This window comes from Carcharodon carcharias, chromosome 4, assembly GCF_017639515.1.
Source record: "Carcharodon carcharias isolate sCarCar2 chromosome 4, sCarCar2.pri, whole genome shotgun sequence".
In the NCBI taxonomy this organism is placed as follows: Eukaryota; Metazoa; Chordata; class Chondrichthyes; order Lamniformes; family Lamnidae; genus Carcharodon; species Carcharodon carcharias.
The window spans coordinates 104,001,539-104,020,116 of record NC_054470.1 but is presented as its reverse complement, the minus strand read 5'-3'; the positions used below and the strand labels follow the sequence as shown (position 1 = coordinate 104,020,116).

Below are 18,578 nucleotides of genomic sequence, written 5' to 3'. Positions count from 1 at the left end.
AAACCATTCTCAAAAAGTTCCAGTAATATGACTAATTTCAGATCAGTGCTCCTTTAAACAACACTGGGAATAATTATTAGCAAAGAACAGGATGGGGCTCTTTTCTATAGAAATGCGCGGCGGACAACTTTAAGATGATGAAGGGGTTTGACAGGTAGAAACAGAGAAAATGTTTCTGCTGGTGGGAAAATACAAAGCTAGGGGTCATAAATGTGTAAGTTAGTCACTAATAAATCCAGTGAGCAACTTAGGATAACCTTCCTTGCCCAGAGGGTAGTGAGAACGTGGAACTTGCTACCACATGGAGTAGTTGAGGCAAATAGCATTGATACATTTAATGGGAAGCTAGGTAAGTACATGAGGGACAATGGAATAGATTATGCTGATAGGGATTAGATGAAGTCAGTTGGGAGGGGATTTGTAGGAAGTTTAAACACCAGCAATTGATAAATTTGGGCTTCATACATTGACAACTTACACTTACACAGGAAGAACTCTTTAAAAAGATTTGCATTATTAGAATACATTTCACAATCTCACAGTTTCCCTAGGCACTTTACAGCCAAAGAAGAACATCATCAAATGCAATCGCTGATGTAATGCAGGAAAACAGGGATCATTTCTGCACAGGAAAATCCCGCAAAGAGCTTTGAGATACTGTTGCTCCTCTTCAAAATCGTGTCACAGCAACATTTATGTCCTCCTTAAAAAGGCCTTCTCAGAAAGACAGCAATTTTGACAGTGTAGCACTCCCTCGGTATCAAAATAGATTTTAGTGGGCTCAAGCAGGACTTAAGCCCATAACCACCTGACTGTGAGGAAAGACTGCTCCCAATGAGCCACTGTGTGCATTCACTGGCTTTGATGCAGAGTGTAAGTGATTTATATTAGATTTGGTCTGTGATACTCAGGCACTAGAGAGGACCCTCTGCTGAAGAATATATGTTTATTATGGTTGTAAAAGAAACAATAATGCAAAAGAAGTTAAAACTCAGCAGTGACACAGTGAAGATTGTTGAAATATAAGCTGATAAACGTATGGTGTTTACAGATGATCAGTCTAGAATTGTCTTACCTTGAACATGTCCAACTCCATCTGAGAATGTTTTAATAATCTAAAACATTACATCTTCCTTAAATACTTAAAAAAACCTCAATCCTGATCATCCTTCTTCCCCCAAAAGCACTCCCAACAATCATAAAAAATTGGAACAGGAGTAGGCCTGTTATGATCCCCATGAACCAAAATAACCAACTTAAATGAATGAGCCCCAAATGAAGAAATTACCAACAAGATTTCACTTTTTGCAACTTTTACTTTAACACAAATCGGATCCAACGTAAATGGAATATGAATTAGTAGGCAAATCTCAGGATGAAGCATCAGCAGATAATGAGCCTAGGGCCTGGCTTCAGGCAGAGCATACATACAATGAAGTGAAATAACAGCCACTCCAAATAAAAAATAAAATAGTTCATGCACTAATATACATCTTACACAACCATAAGTACCTGCATCACTCCACACAGACACGTGGCACTCTGTAGCTACACATTTCCACAATATGCTATTTTTTATTCTCACAGGGTAGGTCAGGGGTCCTAACCGACAACACGTTTCCATGGGTATGATTATTATCAGCAAGACACATTTCTATGAACCCTCTTCCCCTTGGGACACGGCAGTCCTGATGGTCTAGCTTTCCAGGATCCCTTTTCAACCTACAACCAATAAATCCTGGCTTCATGGTTTGGTCCCTTTTCTGAAAAAGCCCAGCTCTTTAGCAACTCTAAGCTATTCACGAAGGTTTCCAGATTTTAGACCTTTTTAAACAGCTCACAGGAGCTTGTGTCTCCCTTTCTGCCAAATAGGATAACAGTCATCTTGCTGACAGAGGTTTGCTTCTTCTTCCCACCATAATATGATGTCTTCCCATGTAATTCTCTGTCTAACTTCTCTGTGTGTCTGCTCCTCTGTGCTGATCACCTTCACCCTCCAGCTCTCCTACTTGTGGCTCTCCTCTGTCTGGCAACCACATGGCATCCATATCTTAACTTCCTTTCTGTTGTCATTGCTTCCAGGTCAAGGGTCACCAGGTTACGTGGATCAATATATCTTATTATCCAAGAAAATTACAATTTATCCCTTTCAAATTGACGCAAACTCTTAAAAGTTTTCAAAAATTCTTAAAAACAACTGCAGATTCCACAGGCGTTTTAAAGAAATTACAAATTTGCCTCACTGTACTGCTTCTGGATCAAAGATCATCACATGGCCCTGAGGCCTCTTTAGTCTGCTCCGGTATTCAATAGTTGAACTTCTACTTCAACTCCACTTTCCCAACCTGTCCTCAAATCCCTTGATCCTCTTGCAACCCCCAAAAAAACTATTGATCTCAGTCTTCAATATACACAGCAACTGAGCACCCACAGATTGCTGGAATAGAGAATTTTGAACATTAACAACCCTTTGAGTCAAGAAATTTCTCTTAAGCTCAGCCCTATATAGCTGACCCCTTATCCTGAGACTATGACCCCTTGAGCTGGATTGTACAATCATTATATTTGTCTTAGAATAACAATAACCATCTGATTTATTACCTCATCCAAGATTACATACAATGTACCTGACTCTTCTGCATTCCCTGAAGCCATCCTATAAAACATAAGATAACAAGAATGGATGAATGCCTCCCCACTTAGAATGCTGCAAGGACAGGCTTAGCTAGACAAGGTTTCAATCTTTAGCTGCCTAATGTTAATATTACAATGTCTGCATAGAAAGCCTTATTCTAAATGGGTGTCTGTAAAAGTACTTCTCTCACACAAATGTCTGCAGTCATCCTGCAAGGGATGGTACAGAACTTTGTGACAGCCTATTTTGTGAAATGAAGGCAATGAATAGAAGCCTCTTCTGACAGCTTCAGGAACTTGCCAAAGGATTTCTTAAGTGTTACTCGTGAAGCAGTGTCGGTATAGTCTTATCATCACATGCATCGGCAACCTGACAAAGAATGTTCCTGCTCAATATTTTCTCCAGTGCTTTCTAATTGTTTGTGGCAACCAAAGATGTTCGAAGAAAATATTGACTGCCCAAAAAATCCCAAACAGTTGAGTTCCCAGCTACAAAGAAAACTTTCATGGGACAAAATGCAATAGAAATTGTTCTGGAAATGCGAAAAAAAAAGAATCCACAAGACATTTACTGATCTTTAAAAGATCTGCTTCAGCTGTCCAGGACACAGGTTCCCTTATACTTCCAAATAAAAGGATAAGAAGCACATTTTTGGTTGTGTTGTCAATCCTCCAGGATTGTTCTAGAATCCCCAGGAATTAAAGATTAATCTCCTGGGTAATATTTGCTGCAACCCTGCCAAAAAATCCAAGGAGTGTTCAAAAAAAAATGTTTTTTTGCCATTTTCTTTGAACACTTTTGATTTCTTTAAAAAAATATCGGAAATTGAGAGAAAATCTGCTTGACAGTCAAGAATCAGCCAACCAGGTAACAAAGAGATTGTTCGCTTACAAATTAGAGCGGGGATCTGGTGTAGCGAGGATGGTAATGTCAGATGATCAATAAAGGTAAAGGGTAGGGGTGGGGCAGTTGAAAGTGGGGGTGGGGTCATGTGACAGTACCTCCAGGTATATGTGCGATCTTAACTGGGTGGTTCATTGCCTTAGTCGGGTGTTCCAGTGAGGGATCCCATACATACAAAATGCAACTCATTTTCCCTGCTGAAATAATGGATGGTAATGTCAGCACACCATGAATCAGAGTGTGTGTGTGTGTGTGTGTGTGTGTGTGTGTGTGTGTGTGTGTGTGTGTGTGTTTTTGTGTGTGTGTCTGCGCATGCACGCGCGTATATGTGTGTGTGGCCATGTCCTCTCAGGCAGAGACTTGTAAGATCAATAGTCTAATTCTAAACAAAACTAACAATTTGCAACTGATAACTCTCTTTAGGGCTACCAGATCTGCTTGGACACACTCCTGAGATGTCATTGAACAGTGCATAGCATTTAGAGTGGAGAAACAAGCCATTCGGTCCAACAGCTCCTTGCCAGAGCTTATGCTTCACATGCCTCCTCCTACCCTCTTCATCTTATTCTATCAACATATCTTTCTATCCTTTCTCCCTAGTGTGCTTATCCAGCTTCCCTTTAAATGTATCTATGCTATTCGTCTCAACTATTTCTTGTGGTAGCAAATTCCACATTTTAAGTTTCTCCTGTATTCCCCATGGGACTTATTAGTAACTATCTTGTGTTTTATCATCCCTGGTCCTGATCTCTTCTGCCAGTGGAACCATCTCTGCCTCTATTCTATCAAACTCTCTCCCAACCTTAAAGACCTCTATCATATCACCCCTCAATCTTCTCTTTTTTTAAAAAAAGAGAGGAAAAGACTCATCCTGTTCCATTTTTCTGATAGGTAATGCCCCCCAGTTCCTGTATTACTCTTGGAAATCTTTCTTGCACCTTCTTCAAGGTTTTTACATCCTTTTTTTATAAAATGGAGAACAGAACTGTTTACAGTATTTGAAGTGTAGAACCTGAGTTAGGCCACACAAGTTGAATACAATTTCTCTGCTTTTCAGTTCTTTCCCTTCTGAAATGAACCTGTGTTCTGCTTGGAGTTCTGCCAAAGATACCAGCATGTTCAGGAACTTGAGAGGAAAGGGGGGTTGGAGATGGGATGATTGCTTTCAAGGACAGTGGAGAGAGGGTTTTTTTTTGAGGGGAGGGGTGACAATGGTAGATTTAAAGGAAAGCGGGACAACATCTGAAGAGAGAGAACCATTAACAATATTAGCTATCATGAGATACCAGGAGGGGAAGTTGGGTGATCAGCAGTTTAATGGGTAGGATCAAAGGAACAGGACGGGAGTTTCATGGGCAAGGTGAGCTCACAAGGGAGAAACTAGAGAAAGATGTGAGTTCGGGGAGGAGAGGGAGGAGCATAAAAGGAAGTTTGGCCAGGTGGGCTAGTGGAAGGTGGGGGGAGGGGGAGTGGGCGGGATGCAGTCGAGGCAGCGAAACAATTGTTTTTTTCATTGGCCTTATTGATCAGCTTTACTGCTTTTAGTGATTTGTGTATCTATACCTTCATATCTTTCTGTTCCTCGACCCAATTTAGATACTTATTTTCCAAAGGGTCTGTGACTTTGGTTTTCTTCTTAGCAAAATGTACTACCTCATATTTATCTATATTGCAGTTTATTTGCCAATAAAGGCAAGAGGTCATCATAGGACTGTCTACCCTCAATCGCCCCATTCCATACTCTGACAGTTGGTCATCCAGCTCCACCTTCCCATGGCCAACTGGAATGCAAATCGATTCTTGACCATCTGATTGGGTGATTCTTGACCATTTGCCAAGCAGCTTTTTCTTCCCACGTCAGATAGTTTTGACATCAATAAACAAGTGCCCAAAGCAATATTTAAATAAATCACAATTTTTTTTTTGTAATTTTTCTCTTAGGTTGCTCACAGAAATGTCTTTGAGACTAGACATTCATTTCTGGGGATTCCAGGGCAACGCTGGAGGAGTTTGCAATCAATATGCCCTCTGAGAACTCTTTCCTCCAGATGATAGACACTGTGCCAAAGAATTTAACATCAAACTCATAATTTAATGTGATTTTAACAATTAAAATGATACTATTGTGAAATATTGCCTCCACTATCATTTTAATATTCACACAGTTACATCAATAATTCAAACATACATCCTCATTATTCTATGTTTGGCGATGGAAGCTAGATAAATCAAGATAATAGCCCATGTAATTAACACGTTTCAGCTTTATAAAATTAACTTAATTATTGATAAGGCAAAAGTGGACTGGCACAGATGAATGATCAATCAGCTGTGTTGCACATATCTGGGAAAAAAAGTTCCAGAAAGTAACACCCGCTGTTTTCTCTAATTTGGAAATGCTTATTTGTGGACTCGGATGTAAATTTTACCAGTTAATGCTCCCTCACGGACTCTCACCAGTATCTTGTGAAATATTCCTTCTTTAACTAGCACTTACCACAGACAGATAAACTGGTCATTCACATTCATGTGCTGTTTTTTGGGACCATATGTGCAAATTGGCCATCTTGCTTGCCCACATTGCAGTAATTCATTGCCCAGGAGGTGCCTGAGAAACACAGATTAAGTATTAGAGAAATGTAAGTTCTCTCTTTTCAGTACACAACACCATTTTCCAGTGGCTTTTTACTGCTTGGACCAGGAACCCAGTGACCAGAGTTCGGTCACCTTCTTGGCAGCATTACTCTGCAAGTTTTCAGGTTGGATAATATACTTCAACAGGTGTGACGACTTGCTCCACAAGTGGACCATGGGAAATTTTGACTGTGGCCATCAAAGTCAGACCATCGCCCCCATACTGAACTATCGCCCCAAGAGATCCATTCCCGGTGGCATCACAACAATTCAGATTGCATCAGCTGAAGCCATTGGACGCATTGTTAACCTCAACGTCGAATTATAACTGCCTCCCCAGCCATACAAATAACCAACGCCAACACCACCAGTGCCACTAAGAGTTGGAGCGGAGATGAGCTTGGTCAAGATGTTGTGATCAGATGCCACCAGGCATGGATTTTGGATTGTAGGAAGAAATGGTTTTGAGTACAAGGGAGGAATGAGGTAGAGGAGTGCATCAGCTGGTGTATTTGAAGCTCAGGAATTGTTAGACAGAGAAAGATCAAGGGAAAGATTTTCCGGTCGGCGAGCGGGGACGGGAAATGAGGTGGTGGATGGGTGAATAGGCCAGGCAGCCTTTGCATTTCTCATGAAACCTCATCCATGGGTGAGATGAGGTTTCATTAAATGTTTTAAAATTCAACTAAAATTATTTAAAAAATTCATTGACATGTCCCAGCTCATGTGACACTGTCACATAAGGGGGCATGTTTTAAAAGTTTTTTTTTCCCTTTGTTTAAATTTTAAAACCTTAAACTGATCTCCCTGAAGCACAGAGGTGCCTCAGGGAGATTTCTGTACTCTTTCGCGTGCATGTAAAATGGCGGCGCTGACCCAATCGGGAGTGCCGATCAGGTTTGCACTCACTCCCGCCTGCCCCCGCATAACCCCCCCAACGGGGGGGAAAATTCAGCCCCAAGATCCATTCAGTTTGCCTTCTACCTTCATGGCGGTTGCATGATATGACAATAATGGACATGAGAGCAAGCAATTGAGCCAAGATCTCCCCACAAGATTTCTCACATGAGTCAATTAAGGGAGCCTGAAGAGTCTGGACCATTGTTAATAGGGAGTATCAACTTGCAAGAGTACATCATGGTTATGGCTTGGCATAAATAGCCAAATGATTAAGGTACTGGGTTTGTAACCCCAAGATCAAGAGTTCAAATCTCCCAATAGCGAAACTATGAAATGGAAGAGACATTGAACAAATATTTTTGGCTACGTTCGCTGCCGGATGTCCCTGGAGAAGGAGCACGCAGTGTCTGCTGGCACTCTCGAGGCCTTCCGTGCTCGGTGGGCACCGCGGGGACTGGGGTGTTTTGTTAACCCCTTTAATCACATTTTGATTTAAAGTTTCTAAGTTTCCTTTAAACTTTGTTCTTGGTTTTACAGCTGACCTGAATTAGGGGCTGTGCCTGATTTATCCCAATTTTGTTGATTTGGTTTTCATTTAAAAGATTATCAAGAGTTCAAATCTCCCAATAGCAAAACTATGAAATGGAAGAGACATTGAACAAATATTTTTAATACTTACTCGGAACTCTGCGAGCTTTCGGGTTCGGGACACATTTTGTCGCCTGGATCCGACTTCTGTACACCGCCGCGGAGTGTCTAGTGAAGGTTAACGGGTCCCTGACGGCGCCCCTTCGCTTTGGGAGAGGGGTACGTCAGGGCTGCCCCCTGTCTGGCCAGTTGTATTCTATTTGCGTGGAGCCTTTCCTGCGCCTCTTGCGGAGGAGGTTGTCGGGATTGGTTCTGCGCGGGCCGGGCATCGGGGTGGTCCTTTCGGCTTACGCCGATGACGTGCTCCTTATGTTTAGTGACCCGGCTGACCTGCGGAGGATGCGCGAGTGCCAGGAGGTCTACTCTGCCGCTTCTTCTGCCAGGATCAACTGGGGTAAATGTTCTGGACTCCTGGTCGGTCAGTGGCAGATGGACCCCCTACCCGAGGAGCTCAGGCCTTTCACCTAGAGCAGGACCAGCCTCCTCTACCTGGGGGTCCATCTCTGCCCCGCTGAGGAATCCTGGCCGGCAAACTGGCAGGAACTGGAGACGAAAGTCACCGCTCGCCTGCGGCGCTGGACAGGACTGCTCCGAGTGCTATCTTACCGAGGTCGAGTTATGGTCATAAACAAACTGATCGCCGCCATGTTGTTGTATCGGCTGGTCACTTTGACCCCTCCCCCGGACTTTGTCACAAGAATCCAGAGATTGTTAGTCGACTTCTTCTGGGACAAAAGATTGCACTGGGTCGCTGCCGAGGTTCTGAGTCTCCCGCTTAGGGAGGGTGGTCAGGCGCTAGTGTGCCTACACACACAGGTGGCGACTTTCCGCCTTCAGACCCAGCAGCGATACCTCTACGTCGAGCCTCCTCCTAGATGGTGTGCCCTGATGACGTATTTCTTCCGTCACCGCCCCTCCTCCCCCCGCCACCACTCCATCTCCCGGCGGCCACTGCCATCTCGGCTGCCGGTGAGGCGGGGGGAGAGCCCCCGCGCCGTAAGAAGGCGCGGAGGAAGACCCGCAACCTGGAGGCGGCCCCTGAAACGCCCCAAAACCCCCAAACACCTGCAAGCACCGGCTCGGGGGAAAAAACATCATCCGGCCCCGGCGTCGTGTCCGCGTGTGCTCCCGGGTCCGTGGGCGCTAAGGCGCCGAGTGCTGGGCCCGGCGTCGTCCCTGCGCGTGCTCCCGGGGTCGGCGGAGAAAAGACTTGGGACACCGAGCCGGAGAATCAAACATCCAAAACCCAGAGGGTGGAGTGTCCGGGAGGGCTGGACAAGGAGGAGGGGGCCTCGGAAATGGAGGTCTCCCTAGCCCCCAGCCTGACCCGGAAGAGACGTCACGCTTCGGAGGAGGAAGTGGGTGATGCCCAAACTGAAGAAGTTGGGTGTGTCCCTTCCCCCGATGAAGAGGTGGTGGCGTCTCCACCAAGTAAAATCTCGCACTGTCCTCTGGGGGAACCCAAAACCCCTGCACCTACTCCCACCACTGTTACCCCCGTCAACCTGCTGCAGTCCCCTGATCAGGGCCCCTCAGGGGTCACTGAGGGCACCTCCCTTGAGGTGGTGCCCGACTCAGGAAACCTCGATACCCCCGAGGTACCTTCTGGCTCGTCGGGGGACTGTAGCTTTCAAAATTTAAAAAATGTTAACGGGTCATTGGGTGGCGGCGAAAAGGAGGGCCTTCCCGCTCCCTCCCAAACCTTAGCACCGGGCGTCCTAGTTTTAGGTCAGGAGCTTGTCCTGAGCTCCCCGGACGACCCGGTGCCGTGAGGAGAGCGGGCTTCAGAACTGCCGCTGCTCTCTGACCCAAAACCTTTAGAGGACACCAGAGAGGACCCCTCTGGCCTTGATCCTGGGGGTGGGATCGAGGTACAGGTGGGGCCAGCTGGCAGCTCCGAATCAGTCCCCGTACTCAATGCGGGGGGGGGGGTCAGAAGCTGGAGGCGACGACCTGGAGGAGGACGGGGTGTCCGTGGTGAGCGCTGGAGATTACGCTGAGTCGCTCTCAAGCGAGGCAGTGGATCCCCTGGTGCTCTCCACTGACTCCCCCCTCATCTCCCCAAGGGAACTCCAGGACTTTTTGGCGAGTCATCGCGGTCGCCGAGACAGGGTTCAGTTGGCCTTGGACCGGTGGCATTCTTTTCCGCTGGTGTTCTGGTCCACTCGCGAGGCTCTCAAGTCTCCCGAGTTGGATAGGAAAGCGCGGCGGAGGGTCCAAACGTTTCTCGCTGGGCTCCTGAAGGAGAGGAAGGACTAAAAGGTCCTCTTCTTCTTTTTAATGACTTAAGGTGAAGGTTTGATGTACCTTTGACAATGAAGACGACTATAGCCAGCCTCAACATCCGCGGCAGCAGGGACGCACAGCACAGGTTCCAGAACTTCTCGGTCCTCAGGGACGGGAAGTATGCGTTGTGCTTCCTGCAAGAAACCCATACCGTTCCAGGAGACGAAGCCACGTGGCTCTTGGAGTGGCGAGGGGGGGTCTACATGAGTCAACTGGCCTCCAATTTGGGCGGGGTGGCTATCTTGTTGGCCCCACATTTTCAGCCGAAGATCTTGGGGGTCAAGGAGCCGGTGCCAGGCCGGTTGCTGCACCTGACTGTGCATCGGTGGGGGGCGGTGCTTCACTTTGTGAATGTGTACGCTCCCCTGGGCACGTAGCAGCAAGCGAGCTTCTTTGAAGAAGTGTCCACTCATCTCGGCTCCATCGACGCTGGCGAGTGCATCGTCCTCGGGGGGGATTTCAATTGCACCCTCGGGGTCCGGGACCGTCACGGAACCCCGCACTGCACGCGAGGTGTGAGTAAGTTGCGGGACCTGGTCAGGTCCTTCGACTTAGTGGACGTCTGGCAAAATCTCCATCCTGACTCCAGCGTGTTCACCTTTGTGTCACCTGGAGTCAGAGCGTCCAGTCTCGACCGCCGTTACGTTTCGAAGGCGTACGTGTCCTGCGTTCCGGCTGCTTCTATACAGCAGGTTCCGTGCACGGACCACCGTCTGGTGTGGGCGGAGCTCACTTCGTTCTGCGCTCGGACGGGGTCCGCGTACTGGCATTTTAATAACCTGTTGTTGGAAGACCAGTGGTTCCTGGACTCATTCCGTCGCTTCTGGGCCGGCTGAAGAAGGAAGCGGGGAGGCTTCCCCTCCTTGAGGCTATGGTGGGACGTGGGCAAGACTCACGTCCGAGTTTTCTGTCAAGAGTACGCGAAGGGGTCGACAAAGAGACGCAATTCCAGGGTCGAGGAGTTGGAGAAGGAGGTGCTCGACCTGGAGGCGCGTCTCCGTCAGCCCGACGCAGACCCGGCCCTGCGGTCGGTGTATGATGAGAAGAAGGGCGCGCTGCGGGACCTGCAACTGGTCGGGTCTCGGGGCGCGTTCGTGAGGTCGCGGATCCGGTTCCTCAAGGAGATGGACCGCGGCTCCCCCTTCTTCTACTCGCTGGAAAAAAGGCACGGGGTCCGTAAGCAGCTCTTTACGCTGCTGGCCGACGACGGATCCCTTGTCTCGGATCCGGAGGGCATCAGGGCCATTGCCCGAGATTACTACACTGCCCTGTTCTCTCCGGATCCGTCCAGTGAGGAAGCTTGCAGAGTTTTGTGGGAGGACCTGCCGCAGGTCGGCCCGGAGTGCGCCGGAAAGCTCGACTCCCCTATAAGTCTGGGGGAGCTGACCGGCGCACTCGACGGTCTTTCTAGGGGCAAAACCCCGGGACTAGACGGGCTGACCGTGGAGTTCGTCAGGGCGTTCTGGGACGTCTTGGGGAGCGACTTCGCGGGGGTCCTGGGGGAGAGCATTGCTACCGGGGAGATGCCCCTTTCGTGGCGCAGGGCCATGATTGCCCTGCTGCTGAAGAAGGGGGATCTCCGCCTTCTTAAAAACTGGCGCCCGGTCTCCCTCCTCAGCACGGACTACAAAATCTTCGCCTGAGCCATGTCTTCTCGGCTCGGCACCGTGCTGGACGACATGATCCACCCTGACCAGTCCTACACCGTCCCGGACCGAACCATTTATGATAACATCCATCTGGTCCGGGACATCATCCACCATTCCCAGAGGGCTGGTCTGTCGAGCGCCTTCCTGTCTCTCGATCAGGAGAAGGCGTTCGACAGGGTGGATCACGAATACTTACTCGGAACTCTGCGAGCTTTCGGGTTCGGGACGCATTTTGTCGCCTGGATCCGACTTCTGTACACCGCCGCGGAGTGTCTAGTGAAGGTTAACGGGTCCCTGACGGCGCCCCTTCGCTTTGGGAGAGGGGTACGTCAGGGCTGCCCCCTGTCTGGCCAGTTGTATTCTACTTGCATGGAGCCTTTCCAGCGCCTCTTGCGGAGGAGGTTGTCGGGATTGGTTCTGCGCGGGCCGGGCATCGGGGTGGTCCTTTCGGCTTACGCCGATGACGTGCTCCTTATGTTTAGTGACCCGGCTGACCTGCGGAGGATGCGCAAGTGCCAGGAGGTCTACTCTGCCGCTTCTTCTGCCAGGATCAACTGGGGTAAATGTTCTGGACTCCTGGTCGGTCAGTGGCAGATGGATCCCCTACCCGAGGAGCTCAGGCCTTTCACCTGGAGCAGGACCAGCCTCCTCTACCTGGGGGTCCATCTCTGCCCCGCTGAGGAATCCTGGCCGGCAAACTGGCAGGAACTGGAGACGAATGTCACCGCTCGCCTGCGGCGCTGGACAGGACTGCTCCGAGTGCTATCTTACCGGGGTCGAGTTCTGGTCATAAACCAGCTGATCGCCGCCATGTTGTGGTATCGGCTGGTCACTTTGACCCCTCCCCCGGACTTTGTCACAAGAATCCAGAGATTGTTAGTCGACTTCTTCTGGGACAAAAGATTGCACTGGGTCGCTGCCGAGGTTCTGAGTCTCCCGCTTAGGGAGGGTGGTCAGGCGCTAGTGTGCCTACGCACACAGGTGGCGACTTTCCGCCTTCAGACCCTGCAGCGATACCTCTACGTCGAGCCTCCTCCTAGATGGTGTGCCCTGATGACGTATTTCTTCCGTCAGGTGCACGGCCTGAATTATGACGTTTATAGGACAGCTGGGCCTCGGTACCTCCTTGCAGGCGTTGCCCGTCTTTTACCAGGACCTGATCAAAGTCTGGAAAGTGGTCGCCTCGCGACGCAGCTCTCCCCCGTCAGGAGTAGCGGCTATCGTCAGAGAGCCGCTGCTCAGGAATCCGCCCCTCCGTCCTTTTCAGTGGTTGGCGGAGAGGAGGGCTGTGGCCGCAGGGGTGACCAGGATCGGGGACGTGCTGGGTGGCGGAGGACTGGGCTGGATGCTCCCGCAGGAGTTGGCGCGACGTGCGTCTGTGAGTGTCCAGGTCGCAGCCGATGCCATCCAAGACCTGAGAACGGTCGTGCTCGGACCCGACGTTATTTTGGGTCTTGAGGTGGCCCAGGTGCGCGGTGGTCTTCCGTCGGAACGTTCCCCTGTTCGGACGGAATTCCACATTGGCCCCAAGTCCCGAACCCTCCTTCGGGTGCTGGTGCCCCGCAATATGAGCCGCCTCGGGGACATGCCCTCCATGCCTTTTGGCACGGCAAAGAGGTGCTTTTTGTACGGACTGCTGCTGCACACCTTCCATTTTCTCGCTCTTATCCGTCGACCGGACACGCCCTGGCGTGCCTTGTTGCCGTCCGGCGGCGGAGGCCCCCGATGGGAGGCCCTCTACGGAGGTGTCCTCCCCCTTTCTATCGGGGACCTGGGTTGGAGGGTGTTGCATGCAGCAGTCCCTTATAATAAGAGGATGCATAGGTTCACGGACTCTCAGGACACGTGCCCTTTTTGCGGTCTTGTGGAGTCCGTGGACCATGTATACATAGGGTGTTGTAGGCTGCACTCCCTTTTTAGTTATTTGAAAAACATTTTATTGATGTTTTGTTTGCACTTCAGCCCCACGCTCCTGATCTATGGGCACCCGGTGCGGAAGGGGGTCGGGAAGGAGGAGGACCTCCTCGTGAACCTGCTCCTGGGCCTGGCCAAGTTGGCCATTAACAGGTCCAGGCAGCAGGCGATCGACGGGGGAGTCCCGCCCGATTGTTTGTCCCTCTTCCGCGGCAACGTTCGCTGCCGGATGTCCCTGGAGAGGGAGCACGCGGTGTCTGCTGGCACTCTCGAGGCCTTCCGTGCTCGGTGGGCACCGCGGGGACTGGGGTGTTTTGTTGACCCCTTTAATCACATTTTGATTTAAAGTTTGTAAGGTTCCTTTAAACTTTGTCCTTGGTTTTACAGCTGACCTAAATTAGGGGCTGTGTTTGATTTATCCCAATTTTGTTGATTTGGTTTTCATTTAAAAGATTATCAAGAGTTCAAATCTCCCAATGGCAAACTATGAAACAATGTAATTTCATCTGAAACAGATGGAAATGTGTTTGTACTCGAAAGAGTTAGATCGTGGTTATGCAGCAAGGTTATGACTCTTCAACATAGGAATGCACACCTAGAATAGACATTTTGTCTTGACAGATTAAAATTGCAATTTCAAACAAATGCCATCAAATCCAATAGCCACTGTAAAACTATTGTATGTTCCTTATTTCTGCCCACTTATCCATTTAGTGTTTGAAGGTTCATATAAAGCAGCGATATTGTGAACTCCAGGAGGATCACATGAGGGAACATGAGCTAATTAGTATGCAGAAATATTGGTAATGAAGATATTATGGGCTTATTGTAAATCAATTAGGTGCTGGGCAGTAAAGGGCCAACTTATGGGTGAACCCAAGAGCAAAGATCCAGCCGCACAACATGCACCGCCAAGGACAGGAGGGCCCATCAGGTGTGTGGGATAATCAAGTGGGATTTAAACTCATTACATTTGGAAAGAAGTGCAAAAGGTGGTGTCTGGACATTACTTTGTGCTTCCAGTTCTGGTTCTGGGAACTGATACAGATCTAGGATAATTTCCTGTTGAGCCAGTGGCCTAGATCTTTCAGTCAGTGGTGAAGCAGAGGTGTTCACCACTGAATACGTGAAGAAATACGACCTTTCCTTTTTTGTAGGCTGCAGCAGGAATGTGCTCTCTTGGCTACAGCATAGGTCCAGTAGTGAAGTTGGTGCAAAGACCTGGCAGCTCGGCACATTGCTGGTGAAGCCAGACCCTCTTTTTTAGCATCATGAACTAAAAACATGCCCCCACCCAACCCCCCCAGCAACGCCTGCTCCTGGGTGTCACTGATATTGGAAATAGCGCTTGGAGTGTTATTCTCTTCCAAGTGGTTTCCAACACTGGTGGTACAAAGGAGCTGTGTGGAGAGGAATAAGGGTATTGCAGTTGAGGATAGGGGAAGGTAACCAGGGGTGCCAGGGTGGAGGCAGGTGATGGTGGGGAATCTCAGCAGAAGTGTTTTAACACTCTTGGTTTAAAGGGATTTGCTCCTGAGCAGGATCTGTGCCATCTAGGAGCAGCGCTGAAACTGTAAAGGTAAAAAGAAATGTAATTGCTGGGCAATTAGCCCAAGTTCCTGAATGCCAGCAGAAACATCAGCATGGGCCATTCAGGCACACCACTGCTTCCAGATTTGAGCGTAACTAGGATCCCCGGAATTTGGGATTGCGGCCTTCAATAGTGGCCAACGTCTCGGCATTCCCTGTTATTTGAATTGCAAGATCAGGACCATGGTCTCTGTGCACGATGCTTTGCACTGTGCTCGAAGCAGCTGGTACTCACAAGGCATCAAATCCTGAAAATTCAGCTCCTGCAGTCTTGGACCACTGTTTCCATTAACATATTTAATTTATCATCTGTGTTGCAGACTTCACTGGAAAACATCTCTTTTTGTCATTATCTGTTAGTTTGTTCACCAGTGCGGAACTTTGACTTCCTCTGGTGCCTTAACACCAGCTTCAACAGGAACAAATTAACACAGCGAGCAGAACCTTCTCCACTTTGAGGCATGGGAACCATTTGTGGGTCCTAGCCCTGCTCATGTTGGAGGTGGGCCCTACCGGAAACAGCCAATTAATAGGCCAGCTCCACATTCGCCACCTAATTAAGGATGACGAGTGGGACATGGACACAGGAGGCCCAACACGGAGGGCCTGCAGGACTGGCACAGCTGGCAGCCCCACTGGGAGAGGCGGGTGCTACAGATGATGCAGATGGAAAGTGTGAAGGTGTATCAAAATGGAGAGGCTGTCAAACGGCTTCAGAAAAATGAAGGCCCAGATCTGTTTGAACCAACATAGAGGAGGAAGCCCTCCACAGGTGTGCTTCTGGGCACGGCTCTGCCTGTCTCAGCCTTGCAGCTCCATGGCAGCAGCATGGACAGCAACCAAAACGTTCCTCTGGTCTCCTGCCAGGAGTTTGCCTCCAATTTGCTGCTGGGGTCCGCACATCTTCTGTAAAATTGCATTGCTATGCACAGTTAAAGGCTAATTGCCCTTTTGAATGCCTGCAATGGCTCCCCAGCAGGGACCACTGCTGCAGGGAGCTCGCCTCCAGGAAAATCTCCTGAGTTGGGAACACATCAAAAAGCGGAACAGGTGCACCTTGGTCCAACTTTCCACGCCCCCACCCACCGCCCACCTCTAAAGCCATCTCCATGCGCCTAGGAAAATGTTGTTCAATGTGAAAGTAAATTTGGATAAATATGAACATTCCCCCATTAATTGCTACTTACCAAACAACAGAATTCATGTTCAAATGGGTGCGTGCATTAATGTTGATCGGAACTATTCACGCTCACAAGCAAGTGTTGGAGTGTGGGCAAACATTGGTGCCTAGTGCCCGCTCAATTGAGACAGAATTCACAAAAACACCAGCCCCTGGTGCTTGATTTCTGCGAGCGGCACTTCTCGTACCCACAGCCTGCACAATTAGGCCATCTAGTTGGATGCACACTAGGCCTGCCAGTGAATACAGTAGCAAGGAGATGTCGCAGCCACAGTGATACAGCCCGATAGCCCATTGGTGACAAGGTGATGATAAATCAGGGATTCTAGAAAGAATAATAAATGTTTCTGGATAATGTTAGTGCCGAAGCATGAACAAGGTTTTTTTTGGATGAGATCCTGTGTGAGAATGAAAAATTCAAGTGGATTCGGAATGTCTTCCGAGTCCCAAGAGTATGCTAGTGCATTGAATCTACAGGATTTTTTCGGTGTAACAGCTCACGTTTTCTTTTCCATAACTGTATTAAGGTTTTCCCATTTGAGCTTTCCTTTTGGAAGCTCATGTTTTTGCTGATGCTCTGGGGATTTACCTCCCTCTGTTAACTGTCTTCTTGCAGTCATTTATCTTTTACACTGCCGCCAGGATTTTTACCTCACCCGGCAGGCATGGCAGACGGGCCCGGGGATGGTTGCAAAGCCGACCTGCCATCCCCAATCAGGCCCCGACATCGATTTCATGCTGGCTGGCCAATTAATGGCCCGCCCGGCGTAAAACGAGCGCTGCGGTACTCAGCGCTGCCGGGACGGGGTGGTGGGGGCGGGGGGGTGCGGGTGGGGGGGAGGAGGGAGAGCGTGGAGGTCTGTACATGAGCAGGGGCACATATAATGAAAGCTTCCCAAGGCACAGAGCTGCCTCAGGGAGCTGAAGGCTTAAAAACACAAAAATAAAAAATTTACCACTGCTTAAAAAAAAAATGTCCCCTTATGTGGCTCTGCCACACAAGCAGGGACATGTTATGAATGAAATTTAAAAGCTTTTAATTACTGTTGGAAACCTGGTCCCACCCGTGGATGCGGTTTCCTAAAAAATCCAAAGGCCGCTTGAAGGCTCTTTCAACTTTTCGCCAACTTATGGTTGGCGGGCAGCGAAAAATCTCAGTCAATTATTACTTTAATGGCCTTAATAGACCTGTTAATTGTTGGCGGGCATGCTGCCGACTCTTATGTGGGCCCGCTGACCGAACTATCACGCTAGTGGACAATCACATTGGGACACTCATCTGACGCCATCGCACGTCATTTTACGCTCGAGCGGGTCCAAGCTTGCGCCCACCTGCTTGGCGCACATTTTTGCCCTATGTGTCTTTTTATCATGTGACTGGCAAATTATTACTAATTTTTGCCGAGCTGGGTTCTTGTATCACCTGAACGATTAAAAATCATCTATGGGGTAAAATCCCGTGGACAGGCAATCACAGTTGGAATGCCAATCCACTCCTTTTTACTTATCTTAATCTGAAACTTCACATTTCTTGTGCAGACTTCCAACGTGGGCCCGCTGAGAAATGGGCAGCGTGCCTGGTCTCCGAGTCCATCCAGCGCAAGGCAGCAGCATTGGGCAAGTGAAAGCTATGCCCACTTTTTAAAGCTGTAAACCAGGTAATTTTAAAGATACCAGCAACTTTGAGAAGCTGTGGAGAAGGTAAGCGGGTGAGGGCTTAGGGTGTTCGGAGGCTGGGATTGATTGAGTGGTCAGAGGGATGGGAGTTTGGGGGAGTTGTCGGGGGACGGGATGGGGATAATAGTAGGGCAGTGGAGGGCAGGTTGATTGGGAGAGCAGTTAGGGGGGTGGTCAGGGTTGCGGGGGAGGGGTGGGTGTGGAAGAGGATTGGTAGCACAGTTACCCAGGAGTTAGAAGTAGTTTTAATCGTTCTAACTTTTCCTGGGTAAGTATTCTGTTAAGAGAGCCAGAACCATCCAAAGTCCCCGATTTAAATCAGTGTGTCAGATGTTTCCCAATGCAGGGTAATCACCATCAGAAGGGCATCCCCGTGCATTTGCTGTGCAGTCGTTGCATGGGGACTTCCGAGGAGACCCCCAGCGCATCTTCTGGGCACATCCGGGAAACAGCCGCCTGGAGAATAGAAGTTTTTTTCTGAAATTCACATAGTGGGTAGCCAGGGTAGATCCAGGGGGACAGTGGGGGTGGGGGGGGGGGGGGGGGGGCGGGGGGGGGGGGG

The 18,578-nt window shown here is 49.1% G+C and overlaps 1 long non-coding RNA gene across 1 annotated transcript in view; it reads right to left on the bottom strand.

Annotated features, from left to right (window-relative positions):
• The window catches only part of LOC121276886, a 110,419-nt gene that overhangs the window by 79,150 nt on the left and 12,691 nt on the right, over positions 1–18,578 (bottom strand). Inside the window, exon 2 of the long non-coding RNA XR_005942746.1 lies at positions 2,628–2,656. This is a non-coding gene — a long non-coding RNA (uncharacterized LOC121276886). The remainder of the gene's footprint in view (positions 1–2,627; positions 2,657–18,578) is intronic.